Genomic DNA, 27,019 nt, shown 5'->3' on the forward strand with positions numbered 1-27,019 from the left:
TCCCAGAGGGAGCCCACCCCCCACCACCCCCCAATGGTGGGTGGGGAGTTGCTTTCTGTTTCCCAAGAAGGTCAGACCAACACCAGCGGGTTGAAATTAAATAGGAAGAGTTTTCAACTAAACATAAGGAAGACCTTCCTGACCAAGTTGTTCCTTAGTAGAAAAGGCTTTTCTGGGAGGTGTTGGGCTTTCCTTCCTTGGAGGTTTTTAAGCAGAAGCTAGATGGCCGTCTATGCTGGTTCCATGAATGTAGGCAGATCATGAGAAGGAGGGCAGGAAGGGTTGTATCAGTGCTCAGTTCTTGTGGCCCCTTCTTACATGCCCAGGGAAATGCTGCTCAGCACTTTGTAGTCAGGCAGCAATTTTTCTCCTGACCAGTTTCCAGGAATCCTGGAGGCTGTTTTCTTTTTTCCCATCTTCTGGGTATGGAGCAGGTATCGGTGGCAGTCTGTGGGGACAGGCATTTGTGCATTTCCTGCATTGTGCAGGGGGTTGGATTAGATGACCCTGGAGGTCCCTTCCAATTCTATGATTCTATGGTTCAAACTTTGATGGGGCGGCCAATAGTTGTTTTCTGTGCTAGATGCTTTATTCCCTTCTGTGCAGTGCCACCTTTTTCACTGCATTACCTCAAAAACTATCAGTGTATTAAATAATTGCATGGTGCAGTAGAGAGAAGTGTGAAAGGAAAGTTATCTTCGGTCATCTTAGCAGCATGGAGAGAGCAGACAGAACCCCTAAACTTCATCCTGTTGTATAGTTAAAGACTCTTGAGCTCTGATGTACAGCTGGCTCAGTTCACTTAGGCCTTCTAATTAGGTGTTATTGGATAACTAGTTTATGGTGGAATATTTCAAACACTCAGTGTGTTGTGGAGGTTTCATCTTCTGAAAACAATATAATTCAAGAGAAAGAAAATAGCAGTGTTAATTTTTCAAATGTAATTTACTCCAGTGTTACGAGACTTTTAATATAATTGTATGAAAGCAATTATGTGTGTTATTTCCCCTTAATTCCAAGTTTACTTTTGAAGAGAAGGAACCTGGCATTGCTAGTATGGTGTAAACAAGAAATTTTAATAAAGCAACTTCATATTTTGACATGTCCGATTATTTATAAAAATAATGACTTTACTCTTTAAGCAATAGATAGCTTCTACCCTCCCCTTCTTCAGATACCCACATTATAGACATTGAAGGAAAACTCCTCAAGGCACTTTACCGAGAAAAAAGCCACATCAAAGGTAGACTAATAGAATGATATAATACTTCATATTTTGCTTTCTGAAAGGGAATAGGAATGTCAGTGGCTATGTATTAGTAGACAGTTGTAGGCCGTATGATTCATATTCAAAGAGCTTTTATGTTCACAAATTGATTCTGCACATGATTTTTATTTATCAAATGTGTGGAGCATTTCAAGTTATTTCTCTTTAAATGAAGATTGCAGAAGGTGCTGGCTATTCAGCTCCATTTCAGATTGTTGCCTAAAAACAACTCTGCAGCATCTTGGTAGAGACATTCCTTTGTAAACAGTCCTGTTTGTCAAATGGAAATTCTGCAGAAACATTTGACCCTTCATGCCTCGCTGCTTTGCAGTTCAGCTGGGTGGTCTTTGCCATGGAATTATTTATCAGGGACTTTAATTGCATTAGAAGAGTCCTCTGACAACAGAGTGTTAAAGCTGCAGTACTGCAGTCCTAAGCTCTGCTCACGAACTGAGTTCAATCCCTGGTGGAAGCTGGGTTTTCAAGGAGCTAGCTTGAGGTTGACTCAGCCTTCCCTCCTTCTGAGGTTGGTAAAATGAGTACCCAGCTTGTGGGGGGGGGGGGAATGTAGATGACTGGGGAAGGCAATGGCAAACCACCCTATGAAAAGTCTGCCGTGAAAATGTTGTGTCAGAGTCAGAAACGACTGGTGCTTGCACAGGGGACCTTTCCTTTTCCTTAATTGCATTTAGGACAGTTGATAAATTTGAGTGCATTGTGCATCACATCACATTAGGAAACATCACAGATGCTCATGTATAAGCCAGGAGTCATGGTGCATTTGTGTAAATAGCCCTCCATCTGCTTCTGCAGACCACTGCTGAGTGCAATATGCACTTCTAATGGAGTTGCCTTAGCTTTCTATGTCAGCTGCACAGTAGAGGGTAGGGCTTAGTTCATTTGAAGGAACGCAACGATTGTATCCTGTAATCATGATTATAAGCTCCAATATGAACAGGCCTTTGGGGATGCACCAGTTATGTCCATTCAGTTTTTTAGAAGAAATAATGGCAGACAACTTCCTTTTTTTTAGAACTAGCCATGTGGAAGTAGATTTCTGGATTCCCATCTATTGTGGCACAGGCTAAAATTACAGACATGCAAATCTCCTGTTGTGATTAGACATTTTATCTGTGTGGAAAAAAGAAAACCAGTTGTGAAAGTTTACTAACATAAAGATGCACATGGTACTGGTGGAACATTTCATGCACATGCTTTGCTAAGGCTAGAGTACCATAGGATATCATAGTAATTCAAAAGAAGTAGGTAGCCCTGTTGGTCCATAACAAAATCTAAAAACAAAAATCATGTAATACTTTTTTATGAAATGGAAAGCAAAACAACACAACGCACTCTCTGACCTTTTGAATTCTCATCATGCTGGATGTTTAAAAAGGGAAGGGGGGGAAGATTTCTTAAGAGCATGGTATTAAAAGACATAATTTTTATTTCTCTCCTTTATCGTAAATATCTAAATCAATTCTGGAGAATCAAAAGCTCAGACAGTGTATTGTGTTGTTTTCAGTTGGTCATAATAAAAAGTGTTACATGGTTTTTATTTATAGGAAATTCAGCAAAATACATAGTCACTGAAATAGCTAGGGTTTTGTTGTTTTAAATCTAATTGCAAAGAGAATTCCTATAGTAATGGCCCCCAACATGGTACCTACTGACATCTTTCTGCATGCACAGCCAGGTGGGGCTTTTGCCCAGCTAGGCTTCTGATAGGCCACTAGAGATTTGATTGACTGTAGAGGGGTTTTTCAAAAACATTGCTTTGGTAGCAGCCGCCACCAGGGCTTTTTCTGAACAGGAACACACAGGAATGCAGTTCCGGCTGGCTTGGCATCATGGGATGTGGCCTAATATGCAAATGAGTTCCAGCTGGGCCTTTTCTACAAAAAAGCCCTATGTGAAACAATGGTGACATCAGAGGTGTGGCCTAATATGCAAATGAGTTCCTACTGGGCTTTTCCTATAAAAAAGCCCTGGCTGCCACCATATGGCAGGATCTTTACTGTGTGACTGAAAGTAAGCTGCAGTCGCTGTTTGGTAGCCATGTACATCTCCTGGTGCAGTCATTTTGTGGCTTGATCCACAATGCTGTGCCAAAATTCCAAAGGTGCCTGCAGGCTCCACCCTTCAGCATGACTGTGCCACTTGTCATGAATAGGCATGAACAAGGAAAATGGAGGTTCATCAGTTTGTGGGGTCTCATGAACCATGAACCTTCCCATTTACCAAACTGGTTCATTTCTTGAGAATTGTGATGTGGTAGAACAGCCCATCTGTGGTCTAGAGATACCAAATTCACAGCAAGTCTCCTCTACCTGCCCTCCAAATTTGGTGAGGATTTGGATTTGAGGGGCTGAGTTATACCCCCCCCCCAAAAAAAACAACCAACTGCCCCTAGGAAAGTGCTCTCTGCGGAAATCACAGTTCAGGAGTTTGTTGAATTGACCCCCAACAAATTAAAGGCATCAAACTCACAAAGGACCTTCCTAGGATGCCCCTCTACCTGTCCTCCAAGTTTGGTAAACATTGGCTGTGGGGGTGAGTAGTGGCCTCCCAAAACAGATGCCTTCAGGAAAGAGCTCTCAGGGGAAATCATAGCTGCAGGTTCAGGAGGAGCGTGCTGAATGGCCCCGTTGCAAACTAGTGGTGTCATATTATGAAAACCATCCAAAGAAACAATTGGCTCTAATCTGTTTGGATGCAGAGAAGGCCTTTGACAATGTACGTTGGCAATTCATGCTACAGCAATTGAAGGGTATGGACTGTGGTCATAATTTCTTGAGAATGTTCCAGTCGATATACACTTCCCAAAGTGTAGAGGTGATGGTGAATGGTGAATTATCATAATCAATTCCTATACAGAAGGGTACAAGACAAGGCTGTCCGCTATCACCGCTGCTCTTTATTTTAAGTTTAGAAGTATTGAATAATCAAATAAGAGAAGATCCAAATATCCAGGGAGCAGTGATCAAGAGTGAACAATATAAATTGAGAGCCTTTGCAGATGATTTGGTCTTTGTACTAGAACAGCCGTTGGACTCGATTAAGCATTTGACAAATTAGATTAACTAATTTGGCTTCTGGGCAGGATTGAAAATAAATTACGGTAAAATGAAATTTCTGACCAAGAATATGACAACAGAACAAATCCAACTTTTTCAACAAAAAATCAAGATTCTCCTATGAGAAGAAGGTGAAATTTCTGGGCATCTGTATTTCAAATAAATGCAGTAACTTAAAGACAGACAACTATGATAAATTGCTTAAAGAGATTAAAAAAGACTTGCAAAAATGCAGGACCTGACCATATCAGTAATGGGAAGAATAGCGGTGATAAAAATGAATATTTTACCAAGACTTTTATTCCTATTTCAAACCATTCCGGTCCTTTTGACTAATGTGTTCTTTCAAGAATTGAATAAAATGATTTCGGTGTATATCTGGAGAAAAAAAACCCAAAAATTAAACTAAAAACACTACAAGATGCTAAATCAAGAGAAGGCCTCGGTCTTCCAGATTGACAACTTTACTATAGGGCCTTGGTGCTCTCCTGGGTGAGAGACTGGGCACTATTGAATGACAGGAGACAGTTAACGTTAGAGGGACACGAGCTTACCTTGGGCTGGCATGCATACATATGGTATCAAAGATTAGGACATTCGTACTTTAAAAATCATTGGTTTCGGAAATCCTTGTATCATACATGGTCTTTGTTACCAAAAAATTCCAAGATGGGTCTCACCAGCTGAAGCGTTTACACTGCCAAATCTCTTAAAATCAAATCAAAACTATAAATATGAAGAACTTTTGAAACAAGATAACCATCTGAAGTCCAAAGAACTAGAGAATATGGACATTACAATGAGTTGGTGGTTGAGAACCCAAATAGAGTCTAGATACGCCAAAGACAAAACAATAGGTTTCAATATGGAACAACACCCATTTGATAAAAAAAAAATTGGCTATCAGGAGAAATTGATCTCAAAATTATACTCACTCTTATTACAGATGAAGATGCAAGACGAGATTGTAAAAGATTGTATGGGCCGTGAACGTAGGTCGTAATATTATATTATGTTAGATGAGTGGGAGACGCTGTGGAAATCGAATATTAAATTAACTAAGTCAATAACCTTTAAGGAAAACCTGTATAAGATGTTTTATAGATGGTATGTAACTCCCCAGAAACTCTGTAAAATGTATTCGAATATGTCCAACAAGTGTTGGAAATGTATAAACATGTTGGGTCGTTCTGTCATATGTGGTGGACTGGTGAAGTGGTGAAAGACTATTGGAAGATGGTACATTAACTATTACAGAAAATCCTGAAGACACAGATTCAATTTAAGCCAGAAGTATTTTTATTGAATATATATCCTAGTGACTATACGAAAGAGACAAGACATCTAATGACACATATTATTACAGCAGCTAGGATTTTACTTGCACAGAAATGGAAATGCCAAGAAATTCCTATCAGATCGAAGTTGATAGTGAAAATTTTGGAGATGGCAGAGATAGACTATCTATCCCAGCTGCTTGCTGGGAAATCTAAAGAAGAAGCTAAAAAACACTGGGAGAAGTTATATATGTGGCTAGATTCTTAAGATCTACTGATGTGAACTTTTATCTTTATTTCTTTGTTGTTTATACAGAATATCCCATACAAACCAGAAGTATAATCTAAAAAATAGTTGTTTTATATAAGGATTTACAATATTTATAATATTTCATATAGACTGCGATGTTAGAAGCAGATAACAATATATTGAAAATTTCTTAGTTTATTGATTTAGCGATGTGCAGAATGGATCATAATTGTACTATTAGCTGTTTAATCCTTTTCTGTTTTCACTTACCTTGTCCCTTTTCTTTTTCAAAACTAATAAAACTTTTCAAACTGCAAGCTAGTGGTGTCTAACTAGCATACCTCCCCGGGATGCCCCTCTGTCTGCCCTCCAAGTTTGGTGAGAATTGGCTTGTTGGGGGGACAGTACTGCCAAGTGGAAACCCTTGCCTCCATCCCTGGTATTGTGCAACGCCAGGTCCATAAACAATAAAACCTCAGTCCTGCAGGATTTCTTTATCAGGCAGGATATGGACCTGGCTTGCGTGACAGAGACCTGGGTGCGGGACGGGGAGACAGTTGCTCTCTCCCAAGTGGCTCTGCCTGGGTTCTCTGTCCTTCACCAGGCTCAGACTAGCGGGCGGGGGGGAGGGGTGGCCTTTTTCATATGGGAGGATGGCTCCTTCAGGGTGCTTCCGCCGCCAAAGATCAAGGGCGTGGAGTGTGTGGGCCTGGTGTGGGATGTTGGGGAGAGATTGGCAATCTGGCTGGTGTACCGTCTGCCTAACATGCCGGCCAATGCCTTACCGTCCCTGATGGAGGCTGTAGCAGGCTGGGCATTGGAACATCCTCGATTTATAGTCCTGAGTGACTTCAACGTCCATGCCGAGGACGCGGCTTCCACTTGGGCGACGGACCTAGTGCTTTCCATGGCAGCACTAGGACTCTCCCAATATATAACAGCACCCATGCACCGGGCTGGGCACACACTAGACCTGATCTTTGCGGCAGGAGTTGTAGTGGATCAGATTTCTGCCGAGGCAATGCTATGGTCTGACCACCAGGCCTTGAAGGCTCGTGTGGACATACCACCCCTTTCCCGTTTAGGCAGTGAGCAAGTTTTAGCTCGCCCGCGTAGCCAGATGGACCCTTTGCGGCTTCAAATGGCCATGCGGGATCCCTGGCCCTCTGGTGGCTCACTGGATGAGCTAGTGGAGATTTGGAACAACCAATTCTCCACGGCCATTGACAAGATCGCTCCCCGACATCCTCTTCATCCTCATTCACGATCTGCTCCATGGTATACCATGGAGTTGCGATCAATGAAACAGCGATTAAGACGACTAGAGAGACGATGGCGACATACTCGCGACGAAGCTACAAGAACATTTTATAGGTCATTTATGCAGACCTATGAGGTGGCAGTTCAGGCTGCAAAAAACACCTGTTTTGCATCCAGAATTGCATCTGCGACCTTGCGCCCAGCACAATTGTTTAGTATAATTCGGGGAGGGACTGTGGCTCAGTGGTAGAGCATCTGCTTGGGAAGCAGAAGGTCCCAGGTTCAATCCCTGGCATCTCCAAAAAAGGGTCCAGGCAAATAGGTGTGAAAAACCTCAGCTTGAGACCCTGGAGAGCCGCTGCCAGTCTGAGAAGACAATACTGACTTTGATGGACCAAGGGTCTGATTCAGTATAAGGCAGCTTCATATGTTCATATGATCATGTTCATGGTCACTAACAACTCTATCACAGGGTAAACAAAATATTAGAGAATTGGAAATAGGCTGTGAGGCTTTTGCGAGATTTTTTGCAGATAAGGTCTCATCGCTCCGACGCGACCTTCCCGCCATAGTTGATACAGTAAAAGAACTTGGGGCACCGAGCGCGTCTTCTGGTCCAATTTTGGATTCTTTCAGCCCACTCACCCTGAAGGAAGTCGACTGGATCCTTTTGGCTGTACACTCTACAACTTGTAGGTTGGATCCGTGCCTGTCCTGGCTTATAAAAGCAAGCCAGACATGGCTATGTGACCCACTACAAGGTATTGTCAACAGATCCCTGGTAGAAGGGATCTTTCCCACACCTCTTAAAGAGGCAGTGGTCTGTCCCCTCTTAAAAAAACCATCTGCAGATCCGGCCGTATTGGCAAATTATCGGCCGGTGTCGAACCTTCCCTTTTTGGGTAAGGTTATAGAGCGGGCGGTGGCAACTCAGCTACAGGGATTCCTGGAGGACACTTCCGCACTGGATCCATTCCAGTCCGGCTTTCGACCAGGTCACGGGACGGAGATGGTTCTGGTCACTCTCATAGATTACCTCATGCGACATCTGGATCAGGGCAGCTCAGCAGTGCTGTTGTTATTAGATCTGTCAGCTGCTTTTGATACGGTTGACCATCAGCTACTGACTAGCCGCCTTGCCGATGTGGGGATTCAGGGGTCCGCCTTACAGTGGTTGACCTCCTTTCTCCAAGATCGGGGACAAAGGGTGGTGATAGGGGAGGAAGCACCCCAGAGGCACTCTCTCAGTTGTGGGGTGCCACAGGGAGCAGTCCTATCCCTGATGCTATTTAATATCTATATGCGCCCCTTGCCCAGATTGTCAGGAGGTATGTACTGGGTTGTCATCAATATGCAGATGACACCCAGCTCTATCTATTGATGGGCAGCCAGTCCGAATGTACCCTGGAAAATCTAGACCTGGCCCTTCAAGCCGTGGCTTCGTGGCTCAGGTTGAGCCGACTGAAATTGAATCCGACGAAGACGGAGGTTCTCTATCTGAGCTGGGGTGGTCCGGGGGGAGGGGTTCATCTGCTGGCTCTTGATGGGGTGCCATTAATACCGGCCCCTAAAGTCAGGAGCTTGGGCATGCTCCTTGAGTCCTCCCTTACAATGGAGGCCCAGGTAGCGGCCACAGTTAGATCTGCCTTTTTCCACCTTCGGCGGGCACGGCAGCTGGCCCCGTTCCTGGAGCACAACGACTTAGTAATGGTGATCCTTGGTACGGTCACCTCAAGAATAGATCACTGTAACGCTCTCTACATGGAGTTACCCTTGACGCTAACCCGGAGACTACAGCTAGTGCAGAACGCTGCGGCGCGGCTGTTAATGAGACTCCCTCGATGGGAGCACATTCAGCCGGTGCTGAAAAAGCTGCACTGGCTTCCTGTTGTGTTCCGAGTTCGTTTCAAGGTGTTGGTGTTGACCTTTAAAGCCCTTTATGGTCGGGGACCTGTCTATCTGCGGGACCGCCTTTCTCCGCATATTCCCCAGAGAGCACTGTGTTCAGGGATGAAAAATCTATTGTCCATTCCTGGACCAAAAGAAGCCAGGTTGCGTACGACACGAGCCAGGGCCTTCTTGGTGGCAGCACCAGAACTCTAGAATGCTCTCCCGGAGGCCATAAGGGCCCTGCAGGATTTGTCTGCATTCCGCAGGGCCTGTAAGACCGAATTGTTCCTACAGGCCTTCAACATTTAACTGAGAGAGAGCTGCCACTGGACATCATATGGAGCACCATGCAGAGTACCGATGGTCACCATCGAACTTTCAGAACCGCTATACTGTACTGTATTAATACAGCACCATGAAATGTTTTAAATAATTTAAATATGTAATTATGTTTTATTGGTTTTTAATGGAAGTAATGTGATGTTGTGAGCCGCCCTGAGTCCGCTTGCGGAGAGGGCGGGATATAAGCTTAACGTAATAAATAAATAAATAAGTCTGCCTCATGAACTTCACAAGCCTCCACAAAAAACATGGCAGTTCGTAGGAAATGCAGTCAGACAGACCTTAGCTCATGAACCATGAACCAGGCAATTTTTGTGACAAATTTAGGTTCATGATGAGGTTCATGCCCATCCCTATTTGTACAATTATTTTTGTTCAGATATTTATACCTTGCTGTTTTCCTTAATAGGGACCCAAAGAAGCTTGCAACATCATTCTTGCCTCTTCCATTTTATCTTCACAACAGCCCTATGGATTAAGTTGGACTGGGAGAGTGACTGGCCCTGGAGGCACAAATGGCATGTTGAGGAAATGAACCTGGTCTCCCAGATCTTTGTGCAAAATGTTAGCAACTAAATTCTTAATGTAGTGAGTGAGTGAGTTACCATGAGGAGGTGTGCAAGGATATAATCGGTGTTTCAGAGCTCCTGAGAGTTTTTGACTGCAAGAAAAACAGATGCCTACAGTGGCCTGGGTAGATGCTGTAAATGTTAGGAGTTCCAGGAGAGAATGGTGACAAGAGACAGAAAACAACAGTATAAGAGCAGCTATGCAAGCAACTGTATATCAGTCACAAAGTACTGGAACACAAATAAAACTTGTGGGATTCAGAGGAGACTGTAGCTTTTAACATGTGGTGCCACAGCCATAAACTGAGTGTAACTTATAATGGAAAGAACAAAGCAACAGAGGCATTTCAGAATATTCAGAAAATACAGCTACTAAACTTTCAGCAAAAAATGGTTTCTGCTGTTAAGAGGAAGTAGCAGTATATTTTGTCTCCTTTCATTTCCTTGTGTGTTGCTCTTGTGTAGTCTGTCAAATTATTCATATCTGCATTTGTAAATTTTAAGACAATCAGCTTGCCAGTGGTCTGTTCTCTTTTTAATAGTGTGAAACCTTATCTCACTTAGCCACAGCAGTGCATGTTATTCAATGTGTGCCAAGTACTTTTAGAAATGACACCACTCAGGAAGTTCATTACTAAACTGTCTGGGATAGAAAATGGTTTGCACCTTAAGTTCTGTTTACTGTAAGTCACATAAAAAATGCATTTATACTATAAATGACTGGGTTTATGAGATCTTTAAACAAGGGAGTGCTTACACATTATCAACTTGGCAAGGCAGATACCAGGCTTTACACTTTAATTAGGCCTTGCTAGCCTAGTCACTGCTGCACAGTTTGCATTCCAGAAGCTAAGATACACAAAGAGCCCTCTCACACATTTTATTGGAATCTGTTTGATAAAGTCACAGTGAATATTGTGCTATCAGTCTTGTAGAAAATGGACAGGCTTTTTCCTGTCTGTGGTATGGAATTTAGATATTTATTTACAGGTTTGACTGTATTTTAAATACCTAGTAACCTAATTATCTTCAAGGTTTTCTGCGCAAGTGTTTGAGGATATACAGCATCACTTCCATTGTTTCAGTGTATATAAAGATGTTATGCCAACATCACTCACTTGGTCTGCAGAGGGGATGTGCTATGTTAACACCTTGGGAACTTAAATGGAGAGTGAGAGGGTCAATTCTATATTAACTTTGTAATGATTGTTAACCTTGGTTCATATATTGTCAGGAATAGCACTAAAATAATATAATAAAGGAATTATTTGAACTCCTCTCTTCTACCACATTGCTAGCCTGTAACATAAACCTAATTCTCCTCATGAACCACTTAAGCTAGTTGGGGAAGAATCACCTCAGTGGTTCATGCAAAGGAGTTGGCTCACCTTTGTTAATTTTCTGTGTAAACAATACAAAATTCTCAAAAGCTTCATGTTGTGATTTTTTAAATGAAGAGTGAAGGTAGTAAAGAGATATTCTTTTTGGTACATGGCGCTATATTGTCAGTCTTGATTTTTGTGTGAAAACATTCATGAAAATGGGTCCTTTCAGGGCTGAATTATCTAAGGACAAGAAAAAGAGAGTGCTGTCTGTTTTCTGGGAACAGCTTTTAGCCATGCTGATTTGTTTATGGTGTTGCTAAAGACACATATTCTGGTCACAGGAAATGGAACATCTGTAGCTACATAGGTTAGGATCTGGGAAAGTTAATAGCTTTTAAATTGGTTAGAAAACAGTGTCAGTTACGCTTCCAGACAACAGCAGTTTACTCTCTGGACAGCAAAGCTAATGCCATGGATTGAACTGTTTTCATTTCCAGAAATAAATGAATCTGTACAGCTTTGTGATACTTTATCATAGCCAGTACTTTCTGGCAAATATGGTAGATCAAATTATCTTAGCTTGGAGTACAAATTCCACATTAAGATACAAATTCCACATTAAGAATCCAACATATATTTATTTTCTGCATTCCTTTTCTTCCAGGTTCCAGGATGGATTGATTTTTAAAAAGTGGTTATAATAAGGTTTGCATTAGGGTTTGCCATATTGTTATTATTTTTACAACATGTACACCACTACATATAAGATTAGAATTCAACAGCCAATCCATATACAAAAGAACCTCCTTAGGGAAGCTCCTCCATTAGCATGTCACAGCCTGGGAATCTTCTACAAGATAATGACTCAGCCCTACTCCACCTTCCTGAGTAGATATAAATTACCTGCCTACCATCTTTTTCTCACTTGTACACAGAGAGAACTCTATCCTTCTGTGTTATACCTCTGAGGATGCCAGTCACAGCTGCTGGCGAAATGTCAGATGCTACAATGCCAAGATCTCGGCCACACAGCCCAGAAAATCTACAACAGCTAATGAACTCCAGCCGTGAAAGCCTTCAGCAACATACATAGTCATTAACATGACACATTGAATGACGCAGAAATTACATAGTAGGATCATGCTTAAAGCTACAGACAGTACTGACTGTGCACAGGAATATCATTCTGAATTCATATCTCTTGATCACAGCATCTTTGTGATGCATATTGTTACTGTACAGTCCTATTTCCTGTGAAAGATAGCCCTCCTGAATAATTAACTTTTCATAATTTGTGGAAATGGGAGCCTTCCTGACCTCTTTGAGCAGGCTGTTCCATCAAAGAAGGACCATAACAGAGAATTCATGTGTAAAGGCAGTTGTTGACTTTGCGCATTTCCAAGATGCCACCTTCAGAAGGCCTTGTTTAGAAAAGCATTTTTTTTTCCTGGTGGAACATAGGGAAAAGGTGTTTTCACAGATGTGAGGGATAAGGGCCATGAAGGGCTTTGTATGTAATGGCTGATACCTTGAATTGAGCCCAGTAACTGATGGGCAGGAAATGAAGTGACTGAAGAATGCGAATAATATGTATACTCCTGGCTTCTGATCATAATTGAGCTATGTCCAAGTTGTCATCAAGGGGAGACTTATGCAGAGTGCATTACAGTAGTCTAGCATTGCAGTTACTATGGCATGGATTAAGATGGCCAGATCAGCCCTGTTTGCAGCTTATATATATCTAGAAGCATAACCCAAAGCCATTGGTTATAAAACCAACATGGCTTTGTGTTACAGACTTGACTTACTCTGTTTTGCAAATATTAAAATTGTGCAATTAAGGATTTCTTTTTGGTGATCTGTGCTTGTACAAGGACACTATACAAGATCACTTACTTGAAAGCTAAAATCCCAAAACTTTCAAACAGGAAACATTAGCAATTAACATTTTTTTTCTATAACACGAAAAGTAAATACTCATGAATCTTCTTCGTGGTCTCAGTGCTTCACACCGATAGGATATAGTGCACCTATGCCAATCCTGGGGGGTACTTCAAAGCCTAGAAAACAAGGGTTTTCACACCCCTCCCAATCATCATGTGAGCAGGATCCACCACGCATGCCCATTGGGACGGGCACGGGGATCCTACCAGATCTTCTTCGTGGTCTCTGTGCTTCACACTCATGGGATAGTGCGCCTGCGCCGATCCCCGAATCGGTACCTGAAAAAGCCCGGGATTTTTTCGCGCTCAGCGCCAATGGGCATGCGCAGGCGTCCCAATGCGCATGCTCACCGGCGCCAGCGCGGGGATCCCACCAGTTCCTTTCTGACCGCTGCGCTGAGAGGTTTACCTTTCTGTTTCCCGGTCGGTGAGAATTTTTGGCTTTGCCTCTTTTCTCGTTTCTTAGCCCGTTTATTGTTCCTAGTTAGTTAGTTAGTAATTTGATAGTATAGTTAGTGTTAGTAAAAAAAAAAAAAGCGTTCTTTGTTTGTCTGGCGGACTGCCCCTTGGGGTATTTCGCTCTCGCTTTCCCCCGTTTTTCTCTCAGACTACTCTGAGTAGTTTTTACGTGCGGCCTTTTTCTATGGAAAGTCGCTGGGGGTTTTTCAAGCGCTGTCGTGCTTGTGGGAAGAAGATCGCCCCTCCGGACGGCCATTCCCTGTGCTTGCTGTGCCTGGGAGAAGCGCATCGAGTAGAGACCTGCCCGCACTGTCTCCGCTTCTCGAAGCAGACCAGAAAAAATCGTGCGGCTCGGTTATCGGCGGCGTTAACCGAATCGGCGCTTCGGCCTCATCGACCGATGGAGTCATCGGTACCGAAATCGACCGACACCCCGGCACAGGAGCTTGCATCGGCCGATGCTGCTCCGACACTGACTTTGTCCGAACTGCCGGAAGAGCGTGGCTCCACAAAACGTTCCCGCAAGGGCTTGGTGGATACGCCCGCTAAGAAGCGCCGAGAGGACTCGGGGACCCGAGCTCCTAAGAAGGCGAAATCTAAGGAGAAGCGGAAGCGACCCCGCACTCCTTCCCCGTTGGTCAGCACGCCGGCATCGGCGATCTCTAAACCGCCAAAGAAGATCATGGCCTCTCCACGCTGAAGCCCTGTGGCTCAGCAGCGTCTGTCGGCGTCGGAGCAGGAGCCGGAGATTGACCTGACCCAGTGCTCGTCATCTTCCGGGTCCCGTCGACGATCGGCCAGCGGATCGACCTCGGAGGTGGAGGCGTCGGCACCGATAGTTCCGCCGGTCCCATGCAGGCCTCGGGATAGGCGTGAGCCGGAACCTTTCTATGCACCTCAACGCTTCCCGATACCGCCATGGGAGCAACGCAGGTGGCAACCTCCTTACTCTCGATACGAATCCTGTCATTGCTACCCTGAGGACTACCAGGACTGGGAGCGAGCATCGGAACTCTCCTCCATGTCGAGGGTATCGCACCGATCCCGGAAGGTGTCTGTGTCGGTCCCCCCGGATCGACAGTTGGTCCCGGTCGAAACTCCAAGGCGACCACCGCCGGTCCAGCTTCCACCGCGTGAGTCGACCCCGATTCTCTCGGAGCACTCCGCTCATCAAGACTCCTCGTCATCGGAGTCGGACAACGAAGTCCATGACTTGGAACCTTCGCCGGTTTCCCAGACGGCTGAGGATCTTCCGATTTCGCCGTCGGAGGATCTGAAGTCTTATGGGGACCTTGTGAAACGTATTGCCGCCACCCTCAGACTGCCAGTGACCCAGCCAGAACCCGTAGTGGATGATAATGTGTTCGACATAATGCAGAAGAACACGTCCACTGCGGTTGCCCTGCCGGTTACCAAGGTGATCCTTCAAGTTGTCAAGGAACCTTGGAGCAAACCCTCCTCAACTCCGGTGTCATCCAAACGGCTGGACCATATGTACAAGGTCCAGGAGACGGGGGCTGAATTTTTGTTTACTCACCCGAGGCCTAACTCGGTAGTAGTTTCCTCTTCCTCAAAGGCCAGGAAGGTCCACTCTTCTCCGCCTGACAAAGAAGGGAGGAAGATTGACGGAATGGGCCGTAAGGTCTATTCAGCGGGGGCACTCGGCATCAAGGTGTCTAACTATGCCGCCTGCATGGCTAGGTACCAATATGCCGTGTGGGAACAACTTTCCCCGTTTCTCTCTTCTCTAAGTGAGGACAAGAGGGCTGCTGCAACCAAGCTGCAGAAAGAAGGTCTCGCTGTGGCTAGACAACAACTAGCTGCAGCGAAACATATGGTGGAGGCTTCAGCCAAGCAAATCACCTCTGCAGTCTGCATTCGGCGACACTCCTGGCTCAGGTCTACGGCACTTCACCAAGACACAAAAACCTTCATTGAAGATCTGCCTTTTGAAGGTGACGGGCTCTTCAGCACCACAACTGACACGGTGCTGCAAGAGTTCGACAAGAGTGTCAAGACTTCTAAGAATTTGGGCGTCCAATCTACCCCCAAGGCTTCCAGATCCAAGCAGTGGCCTAAACCCTGGACCAAGAAGCCCTACCAAAGGTTCTCTCCCGAGCAATGGCGTCCTCGGCCTACGCAGCCTGAACGACCCTCCTACTCTGGTAACGGCAGGAACCGTTACGGGGCTCAACCTTCCAACAAGTCTAAGGGGACTCGTCCCCAGAAGCAGGGGGTTTGACTTCCTCCAAGCACGCGTCATCGCTCCCACTGTTGGCTCTTCCATCCGCCTATGCCCTTTCCTGCCTGCCTGGGAGTTAATCTCCACAGACAGGTGGGCTCTGTCCATCGTAAAAGAGGGCTACAAAATAGAGTGTGTTCAGACCCCGAACCAGTCCGTGGTAGTTACCACTCCCTCTTCCCCACCTCTGCTGGCGGAGGTGAGCAACCTCCTCCAGAAACAAGCCATAGAAGTAGTTCCACCAGAGGCCAGGACAGGAGGCTTCTACTCCCGCTACTTTCTGGTCCCCAAACGGGACGGGGGCCTGAGGCCCATCATGGACCTCCCTAGTCTGAACAAATTCATTCTGTACCAGAAGTTCAGAATGGCCACGCTGCAAACAATCCTCCCCCTCATCAATCAAGGGGACTGGATGGCGACCCTGGACCTCAAGGATGCCTACTTTCACGTCAGCATTCATCCTGCGTTCAGGCGTTTCCTAAGGTTTGCTGTGTGTGCTCGTCATTTCCAGTTCAGGGCCCTGCCATTTGGACTGTCTACTGCTCCTCGGGTGTTCACGAAGCTGATGAGTGTGGTGGCTGCCCACCTTCATCTTCAGAGAGTCGTCGTCTTTCCATACATCGTTGTCTTTCCATACAAAGCTCCATATCACGATTGGAAGACCTCAATGCCTGTAGCAATTTTGTTAAACGCATGGCACTCACTCTGTCTCTCTCTCTCTCGGTTTCCCAACCGAAGCCTACAGTAATGGACACAGTGTAGAGAGACACCTCCACACCGGTGGTATTCCCTATGACTTCAGTCCTGCTACAAGCCACCAAAATGTCCTGGACCAAACCGGCATCAACACCGATCTCCACCCAAAGAATCAACCACATGTATAAAATACAAGAATCAGAGGCCAATTTCCTTTATAACCACCTGAAACCAAACTCAGTGGTAGTCACTTCCTCTTCTAAGACCAAGAAGACACACACCACCAGATCAGGAAGGGAAGAAATTAGACAGATTAGGCAGGAAGTTCTATCCTGCCGGGGCACTGGGCATAAAAGCAACCAATTATGCAGCCTGCATGGGACGCTACCAATATGCACAATGGGAGAAAATAACGGAGTTTATGCCCTCTCTACCAGAGGACAAACATCAGGAACGTAAATGTCTACAAAAAGAGGGAATGCTTGTTGCCAAACACCAGGTGAACATAGCAAAGCACTCTCTGGATATATTCGCCAAAACACTTCCATCCACAGTCACACTCTGACGCCACTCATGGCTACAGGCTACAGCACTCCCCCAGGACACTAGGTCATGGATAGAGGAACTCCCTTTCAAAGGTGATGGCTTGTCCAGCTCCACCACAGAGACTGCACTACAAGAACTGGACCAGAGCATCAAAACATCCAAGAACCTGGGAGTCTCGACATCATCACGACCCCAGAAACAGAAAATGTGGTCAAAATCTTGGCCCAAAACATCATACACCAAATCATAGCCAGAAAGACCATGGTCACCCCGCTCTCAACACAGCCAGACCAGATCTTCCTACTGCACCAAGCAGATATTCATATCACCACAACAACCCAAGACACAAAGGTTCCAAGACAAATAAACAGGCCTTTGTAGGCTTTTGACTCCACCCTTCCCACACCTCCCTTCCTAACCTCATCACCACCCACCTGCCTCCACCCATACTTACCTGCGTGGCAGCAAATCACATCCAACAGGTGGGTCCTATCCATCATCCAAGAGGGATACTGGATATTCATTCAAACTCTTCCTCCGTCAGACATCATTGTCACACCCACAACACCTATCCTGTTGGAAGAAGTGGAAAATCTTCTCACCAAATCAATAGAACCAGACACCACACCAACTCACAAGGATGGCTTTTACTCCCACTATTTCACCATCCCCAAGAAGGATGGGGGTCTTCGCCCCATCATGAACGTCAGAGCACCCAACACATTCATAAGAATATAAGAGCATGAGAGAAGCGGCGGCGTTCGATACAGTCGACCATCGGTTGCTGACTTGCCGCCTCGCCGACGTGGGGATTCAGGGGCTGGCCTTGCAGTGGCTTTCCTCTTTCCTTGAAGGTCGGGGACAAAGGGTCGCAATTGGGGGGGAACTATCCCAGAGGCGCTCACTTAATTGCGGGGTGCCCCAGGGAGCGGTTCTCTCCCCGATGTTATTCAACATCTATATGCGACCTCTTGCCCAGATTGCCCGAAGGTATGGGCTGGGGTGCCACCAGTATGCTGATGACACCCAGCTCTATCTACTTATGGACGGCCGACCGGTCTGCGCCCCAGAGAACCTAGATCAGGCATTACAGGCCGTGGCTGAGTGGCTCAGACTGAGTGGACTGACACTGAATCCTGCGAAGACAGAGGTCCTTTGTTTGGGCCATCGGGGTCCGGGGGAGGGAAATCCCCCTGCCAGCTTTTGGCGGTGTACCGCTGAGGCCAGCAGACAGGGTCAGAAGCCTGGGGGTGCTACTGGAGCCGTCCCTGAAGATGGAGGCTCAGATAGCGACCACTGCCAAGTCCGCGTTTTTTCATCTTAGACGGGCAAGGCAGTTGGCCCCCTTCCTGGACCCCGGCGACCTAGCAACAGTGATCCATGCTACGGTCACCTCGAGGTTGGATTACTGCAATGCCCTCTACATGGGGCTGCCCCTGTGCCGGACCCGGAAATTGCAGCTGGTGCAGAATGCTGCGGCCCGGCTGTTACTGGGCCTCCCAAGATGGGGGCACATTCGGCCAGGTCTTCGGGCTCTGCACTGGCTCCCAATACCATACCGGGTCCGGTACAAGGTGCTGGTCATTACCTTTAAAGCCCTATATGGCCTGGGACCTGCCTACCTGAGGGACCGTCTCTCCCCACACGTTCCCCAGAGAGTACTGAGGTCTGGGACTCAAAATCTTCTCAACATCCCCGGGCCCAAGGAAGTGCGTCTCAAGACAACTAGAGACAGGGCCTTTTCTACAATGGCCCCTATGTGGTGGAACCAGCTACCGGAAGAGGTGAGGGCCCTGCGGGACCTTACTCAGTTCCGCAGGGCCTGTAAGACTACCCTCTTCCGGTTAGCCTACGCCTGACTGGATAAATGTAGCTTTCTAGATCTCTGTGATTATTGTATAGTTTGAATGCTAAAATTTTTTAAGGTTTTTAGGTTTTTAAATGTTTGATTTTAAATGTAATTACGTTGTTCCAATTTTATTGTTTTATTGTTTGTTGTAAGCCGCCCTGAGCCACTCGTGGAAAGGGCGAGATATAAATCCCAGAATAAATAAATAAAATAAATAAGCCATGTTGGATCAAGCCAATGGCCCATCCAGTCCAACACTCTGTGTCACACAGCGGTCAATATATGTCTCTGTGTGTATGTATATATACACCCACACGCACATACATACACACACAAACACACACACACACACAAACATACATACACTGTGGCTAACAGCCACTGATGGACCTCTGCTCCATATTTTTATCCAATCCCCTGTTAAAGATGGTTATTCTAGTAGCCGCCGCCACCTCCTGTGGCAGTGAATTCCACATGTTAATCACCCTTTGGGTGAAGAAGTACTTCCTTTTATCCGTTTTAACCTGACTGCTCAGCAGTTTCATTGAATGCCCACGAGTTCTTGTATTGTGAGAAATGGAGAAAAGTACTTCTTTTTCTACTTTCTCCATCCCTTGCATAATCTTGTAAACCTCTATCATGTCACCCTGCAGTCGACGTCTCTCCAAGCTAAAGAGCCCCAAACGTTTTAACCTTTCTTCATAGGAAAAGTGTTCCAAACCTTTAATCATTCTAGTTGCCCTTTTCTGCAATTTTTCCAATGCTATAATATCTTTTTTGAGGTGCAGTGACCATAACTGTACACAGTATTCCAAATGAGACCGCACCATCGATTTATACAGGGGCATTATGATACTGGCTGATTTGTTTTCAATTCCCTTCCTAATAATTCCCAGCATGGCGTTGGCCTTTTTTATTGCAATCGCACACTGTCTTGACATTTGAAGTGAGTTATCTACCACAACACCAAGATCTCTCGCTTGGTCAGTCTCTGCCAGTTCACAACCCATCAACTTGTATTTGTAGCTGGGATTCTTGGCCCCATTGTGCATTACTTGGCACTTGGCCACATTGAACCTCATCTGCCACGTTGAAGCCCACTCACTTAGCCTCTACAGATCCCTTTGGAGTGCCTCACAATCCTCTCTGGTTCTCACCACCCTGAACAATTTAGTGTTATCTGCAAACTTAGCCACTTCACTGCTTACTCCCAACTCCCAATCATTTATGAACAAGTTAAAGAGCATGGGACCCAGTACTGTGCCCTGCGGCACCCCACTGCTTACCGTCCTCCACTGCGAAGACGGCCCATTTATACTCACTCTCTGCTTCCTATTAATTAGCCAGTTTTTGATCCACAAGAGGACCTGTCCTTTTACTCCATGACTCTCGAGTTTACTAAGGAGCCTTTGATGAGGAACTTTATCAAAAGCTTTCTGGAAGTCAAGGTAAACAACATCTATTGGGTCCTCTTTGTCCACATGTTTGTTCACCCCCTCAAAGAACTGTAACAGGTTAGTGAGGCAAGATCTTTCCTTACAGAACCCATGCTGAGTATTCCTGAATAACTCGTATTAATCAATGTGCCTACTCATTCTGTCCTTGATAATGGTGTCTACCAACTTTCCCAGTATTGAAGTCAGACTGACTGGCCTGTAATTTCCTGGATCTCCTCTGGAACCCTTTTTAAAGATGGGGGTGACATTTGCTACCTTCCAGTCCTCAGGAACGGAGGCAGATTTCGATGAAAGATTACATATTTTTGTCAGGAGATCCACAAGTTCAACTTCAGTTTGACTCAGGTCTTTCAAAAAATGCATTCAGCTTCTCAGCAATTTCCCTATCCTCCTTCAGTAATCCTTTTACCCCTTGGTCATCCAAGGGCCCCACTGCCTCCCTGGCTGGTTTCCTGTTTCTAATATATTTGAAGAAATTTTTATTGTTGGTGTTTATGTTTTTTTTACAATATGCTCTTCATAGTCCCTTTTTGCTTGCCTGATCATAGTCTTGCATTTGATTTGCCACAGCCTGTGTTCCCTTTTATTAATCTCACCTGGACTAGCTTTCCACCGCTTAAAGGAGTCCTTCGTACCTTTTACAGCTTCCATTACTTTGTTTGTTAACCATGCATACCTTTTTGTGCCTTTCCTAACTTGTGGTATATATTTTATCTGAGCTTCTAGGATTGTAGTTTTAAATAGCCTCCAAGCTTCCCCAAGGGTTTTGACTGTATTTACCTTTCCTTTCAGTTTCCTCTTCACATGCCTCCACATCTCAGAGAATTTACCCCTTTTAAAGTTAAACGTAGTTGTGCTGGTCTTTTGGGGCAACTTCCTATTTATACAAATGGTGAAATCAATAATGTTATGGTCACTGCTCCCAAGCGGTGCGATCACTTTTACATCTCTCACCAAGTCTTGGGCATTACTTAGGACCAAATCCAGGATCGCTCCACCCCTGGTAGGTTCTGTGACCATCTGCTCCATAGCACAGTCATTGAGAGCATCTAGAAACTCAATCTCTTTCTCTCGACCTGAACATATATTGACCCAATCAATCTGCAGGTAGTTAAAATCACCTATTACGACACAGTTTTTACGTTTAGCTGCTATCCTTAATCCTTCCATCATATTAGAATCATCCTCTATCTTTTGATTTGGTGGGCGATAACAAACTCCCATAGTTAAATTTCCTTTTGGGCCCTCTATTTCAACCAAAAGCATTTCTAGAAGGGAATCTAATTCTTTGACCTCAGTCTTACTGGACTGTATACCTTCTCTGACATACAGAGCCACCCCACCTCCAACCCTTCCCTCCGTATCCTTCTGATATAGCTTATATCCAGGAATCACCATGTGCCACTGATTCTCCTCATTCCACCAAGTTTCTGAAATTCCCACAATGTCTATGTTTTCCCCCAACACTAAACATTCCAACTCACCAATTTTACTTCGAACACTTCTAGCATTGGTATACAAACATCTAAAATTTTCCAGGCAAGTTAGGCTTGCAACCTCTCTCCTGCTGCCTCGAAACTTTGGCAGACACTCCATACTGTTTGTCACCATCTCAGTGGACAACTCTGATCCATTACCCGGTAGAAAAGTAACAGCTACCCCTTCATCTCTTTGAGATGAGTCCTCCGGAACCAGAGACATTTCATCTCCTGTCGGCTTTCCCCCAAGATTTAGTTTAAAAACTGCTCTGCCACCTTTTTGATTTAAGCACCAGCAGCTTGGTTCCATCTGGAAACAAGTGGAGACCGTCTCTTTTGTACAACTCCCGCTTGTTCCAGAAAGCATCCCAGTGCCTAACAAACTTAAACCCTTCCTCTCTACACCATCGTCTCATCCACACATTGAGACTTCTAATTTGTGCCTATCTCTCCAGCCCTGCACGTGGAACAGGTAGCACTTCAGAGAAGGCTACCTTGGAGGTCCTGGCCTTAAGTCTCCCGCCTAGCAGCCTAAATTTTTCCTCCAGGACCTCACAACTGCATTTCCCCACATTGTTGGTGCCAACATGCACCACGACCACTGGCTCCTCCCCAGCACTGTCTATCCGCCTATCTACAACATGTGTAATGTCCGCTACCTTCACACCAGGCAGGCAAGTCACCAGCCAGGTCAGTACGCGGTTTTGCCACCCAGCTGTCTACTTGCCTAAGGATCGAATCACCAGCTACCAAGTCCCCCCCTCTCTCCCTGCCCAGGGATGGTTCCTTGGCGCGAAAGGATACCCGCTCACCAACTGAAGAAGAGGTCCCTTCTGAGGGCACATTCCCCTTATCCTCAGCACGGTGCCCTGTTCCCTCTTGACCCTCATGCTCCCTGGCAGCTGCCACGTGCAGAGTGGGGCTCATCTAATACGTCCCCAAGAGTCTTCTCCGAGTGCCTAACTGACTGTCTCTGCTTCTCTAGGTCAGTCACCTCGGCCTCAAGGGTAAGAACTCGTTCCCTGAGTACCAGGAGCTCCTTGCATCGAGCACACACCCAAGACTTCTGTCCTGTGGGCAGATAGTCATACATGTGACACTCAGTGCAAAACACTGGAAAGCCTCCACCCCCCTGCTGGCATTCTACCTTCATGATAGCTTTTTTAAAATATACAGTCCCCTTTTAAATCCTGCTTGTTTATGTGGCTCTCCTTCTGGAGGGTCTACTTACCTTATTGAGAACACAAGGAAAATAGGGATCTGGGTTCCTGGTCCTTACACAGCCCCAGGCTAAGAGCCACAGGCCAAGAGCCTTTTAGCTTGCGCCCTTCGGCTCACGCCTCTGGCAAGGCGCAGCTTAATAATGCAAAGAGGTTGGGGCCTCAGTCTGACCCAGGAACACAGCCACTCCTAATCAATCAGCAACTATCACCTTCAGCCCACTCAAACCAAACAAACAGCAGTTCCCCAGCAACCACAAACTCAGAATTTTCAGCAATCACACAGTCACACAAACTCAGAACTTCTCAGCAACTCCCCCAGCTGTTTAGAAAGTCAAACCTCACCCTTATAGCACTTCTTATCTGCTCCCTCTCAGAGCTCTCTGAAATCATCACCTACAAACAATTCCAGATGATATTCCTCCAGAACATTCTACCTCTCCTCTGGGAGGGAGCATGGATGACCTCAAAGACACATATTTCCACCTGACTATCCATCCCACATTGCGTCCATATATCTGCTTTTCCGTTGGAACTCAACACTTCCAATATACTGCCCTACCATTTGGGATCTCAACAGCACCTTGGGTGTTTACAAAAACTATCGTGGCCATAGCTGCTCACCTATGCATGGAGGGGATTCTCCTCTTTCCCTACATAAACAATTGGCTGGTAGTCACAGACTCATCACAGTCATGATGACACCATCATGTCCCTTTTACAAGATCTGGGACTCCAAGTCAACCTCAAAAAGTCTCAGCTCTCACCTTCCACTCAGGTACAGTTCATCGGAGCAATCCTGGATACCTCCCTATGCAAAGTGTTTCTGCCACCGGACAGAATAATATTCATCAAGAACCTCATCTCCACCATTCGGACACAAGGAAATGCATCTGCCCTACAACTCCAAAGACTCCTGGGACCCATGGCATCCACTACCTCGATCCTGGTACATGCTTGCCTCCAAATGCTCCCTTTTTAGCTGTGGATCATACAGGCTTTCAGACCATCCAAACACCCCCAATCACACAGGTTTACCTTGCCACATCACATCTTACATTCCCTGACCTGGTGGGAATCTGATCGCAACCTAACAATGGGAGCACCTTTCCAGATCCCCTTCCTGTCGAGGACCATCACAACAAATGCTTCCCTATGGGGCTGGGGAACCCATCTTGTGGGAATATGTATCAGGGGACCCTGGGAACCACAACTCCAACAGTGTCACATAAACTTCCTGGAGCTCCTGGCCATAAGGCATGCACTCCATTCATTCCAACACCTGATATGGAACCAGGTGGTGCCCATTCCTTATGGACAACACCACGGCCCTTTATTATCTCAACAAGCAAGGGGGAACAGTCTCTGTCTGACTCTGCCAACTGGCCATGGATATCTGGGAAAACTGCTTTGTTTGGTGAGAACACCCAATAGTGACTCACCTTCTGGGTATACAGAACGTGATGGCAGATGGGGGTTGAACTGGCAGTACCTTCAACCCATTCCAGAGATGGGACTATCTAGACATGGATGTTTTTAGATAGATAGATAGATAGATGAATTTATTGTCATTGTTCTCAACAAAAAGAGAGCAACGAAATGAGGTGCTCTTCCACAAACATACCAACACATCAAACACACATATTCATAAACCATTTAAATACATCTGAAACCATTAAACCATTTAAACCATTAAAACCATTTAAATACATCTAAAACGGATAAACATTCATAAAACCATTAAAACCATTTAAACCATTAAATACATCTAAAACAGATAATCCTTCATAACCCTGCATTTAACCTAACCACAGCACTTGGATAGAAACTGTCCTTAAATCTGTTTGTCCTAGCCTTCAACACTCTATATCGTCTACCTGACGGTAAGATCTCAAAAAGCAAATGGCCCAGATGTGTATGGTCCCTTAGGATCATTTGTATCTTCCTTTTACATGCCATATTATACAGATCCACCAATGAGGGGAGAGAACATCCACAAATCTTTTGTGCTCTTCTCGTCACTCTTTGGAGCACCCTTCTCTCTGCTTCCGTGCAGCTCCCAAACCACGCGCAGAGGCAATAAGATAAAATGCTCTCAATGGAACTACGATAAAAGGCAACCAGCAGACTCCCTGACAGTTGTAGTGATCTTAAGAGTCTTAAGTAGTATAGTCGTTGCTGGGCCTTTTTCTCTAGAGCTAAAGTATTTGCCCCCCATGTTAGATCCTGTTTCATGGTAATTTCATGGTAATTTTGTGACATGCAAGAACAGGAAGTGCCCAGGGTTTTGCTCCAGAGGGGGTGCAGGCCCTTTATCACTGGGGGACAGGCTGCTTTACCCCGGCACCACAAACACCTCTACATGTTCCCTCCACTTTCTCCACCTATCCAACAGATCCTGGCACCACTTCCCTCCAGCGCCAGATCTATTTCTAGCACACAGAGGCTCAATACTCCACAATGTACCCCAACTGAAACTAACAACATAGAGACTGAGTTAGTCAATCTTTCAGACAGAATCCATCATGTCCTAATAAAACAGCCGTGGACTGTTTACCAGAAAATCCTATGCTATAAAATGGAACTCCTTTTCAAAATGCTGTGCACTTTGGGGAGTTCCGGCTTACCAGGCAGACGTCACTCTGATCTTCAGCTTCATTTTGTCATTAGCGAACAAAGGGCTGAGCCACTCTTCCTTGAGAGTGTATTTGGCTGCTGTCTCAGAGTCACATGACCCAATAGACATATTTTCTATCTTCACACACCTGTCTACCAAGAAGTTTCTTAAAGGACTTATCCACCTTTTTCCACCAACCCGAAGGTCGGCATCCATCTGGGACCTTCCCTTGGTACTGCCTAGGCTAACAGCAAGACCGTTCAAACCAATGGCCACCTGTTTGCCTCAACTCACTGGAAGACAGCTTTCCTGGTAGTGATTACATCCTCCCATAGGGTGGGTGAACTGAGCACCTTACATTGTGACCCCCCTTAACTAGTGTTCACTCCAGAAGGAGTAACATTGGCCCCTGACCTGAACTTTTTTCTGAAAGTTATCTCAGAGTTTCACCTTTCTGCAGACATTGTTCTCCCCACTTTTTCCCCATCACCCTCCTCCTTGGAGAGACAATTACATACCTTGGACATTCAAGTACCACTTGGGATCAGCACAGGCACACTATATCCCATCAGTGTGAATGCACAGATGACTACTCGAAGAACATCAGTTACAGGTAAGCAACCTGTTTTTGTTTGGTTGACTGTATTTTATATGAATAATTTGTGCAATAATCAGTTATAAATAAAAGCCCAATTGTTGTGGCATTTCTGACAATTTTCATTCGTTGGCTGTAGCCTGCATAGGATTGGCTCACACTGTCTCTGCCATGCCATTGGCTGATTCTGCTCTCCCCCACCCATCACCGGCCCCATCAGGCAAGAACCCCAGCAGAAGGTCACTGATCTTCAAGGGAGACAGTTCTCTGCTAACAGGGAGCTTACTGATCAGTACTGCTTCTCCTCAGGACCTATTGTAGGAAGTCTGGGGAGTGGGAGAGGGGAAGTGAATGCCTTCACTTGGGTGGGTGGGATGACAGCAAGGCTGAGGGGCACTCACCCAGAGGCCTTTAGCTATATAGTTCCAGGTTGGTCAGAAATTTCTAAGGTTCCTTTCTTCCTGGGGAACCACTGTTGTCCATCTCCAGGGGAGGGCTATATAAGCTGACTGGGTGATTTCTAACCTGCCTCATTGTGTTGTTCAGATCAAAGGAGGGAGAGAAGAATGCTGTAAGCTGGTTTAATGGCTGACAACTCTTCCCTATTAAACAGTCTGTCAGAGATGGACTGTTGATCTGAAAGGTCTCACTACAGGTATT

General features: G+C 45.6%; 1 protein-coding gene across 4 annotated transcripts in view; it reads left to right on the plus strand.

Moving 5' to 3' along the window:
- LOC132581593 (protoheme IX farnesyltransferase, mitochondrial) overlaps positions 1-27,019 on the plus strand; it is a 232,807-nt gene that overhangs the window by 160,721 nt on the left and 45,067 nt on the right. The window lies entirely within an intron of this gene.

The sequence above is a fragment of the Heteronotia binoei genome, chromosome 13 (assembly GCF_032191835.1).
Source record: "Heteronotia binoei isolate CCM8104 ecotype False Entrance Well chromosome 13, APGP_CSIRO_Hbin_v1, whole genome shotgun sequence".
In the NCBI taxonomy this organism is placed as follows: domain Eukaryota; kingdom Metazoa; phylum Chordata; class Lepidosauria; order Squamata; family Gekkonidae; genus Heteronotia; species Heteronotia binoei.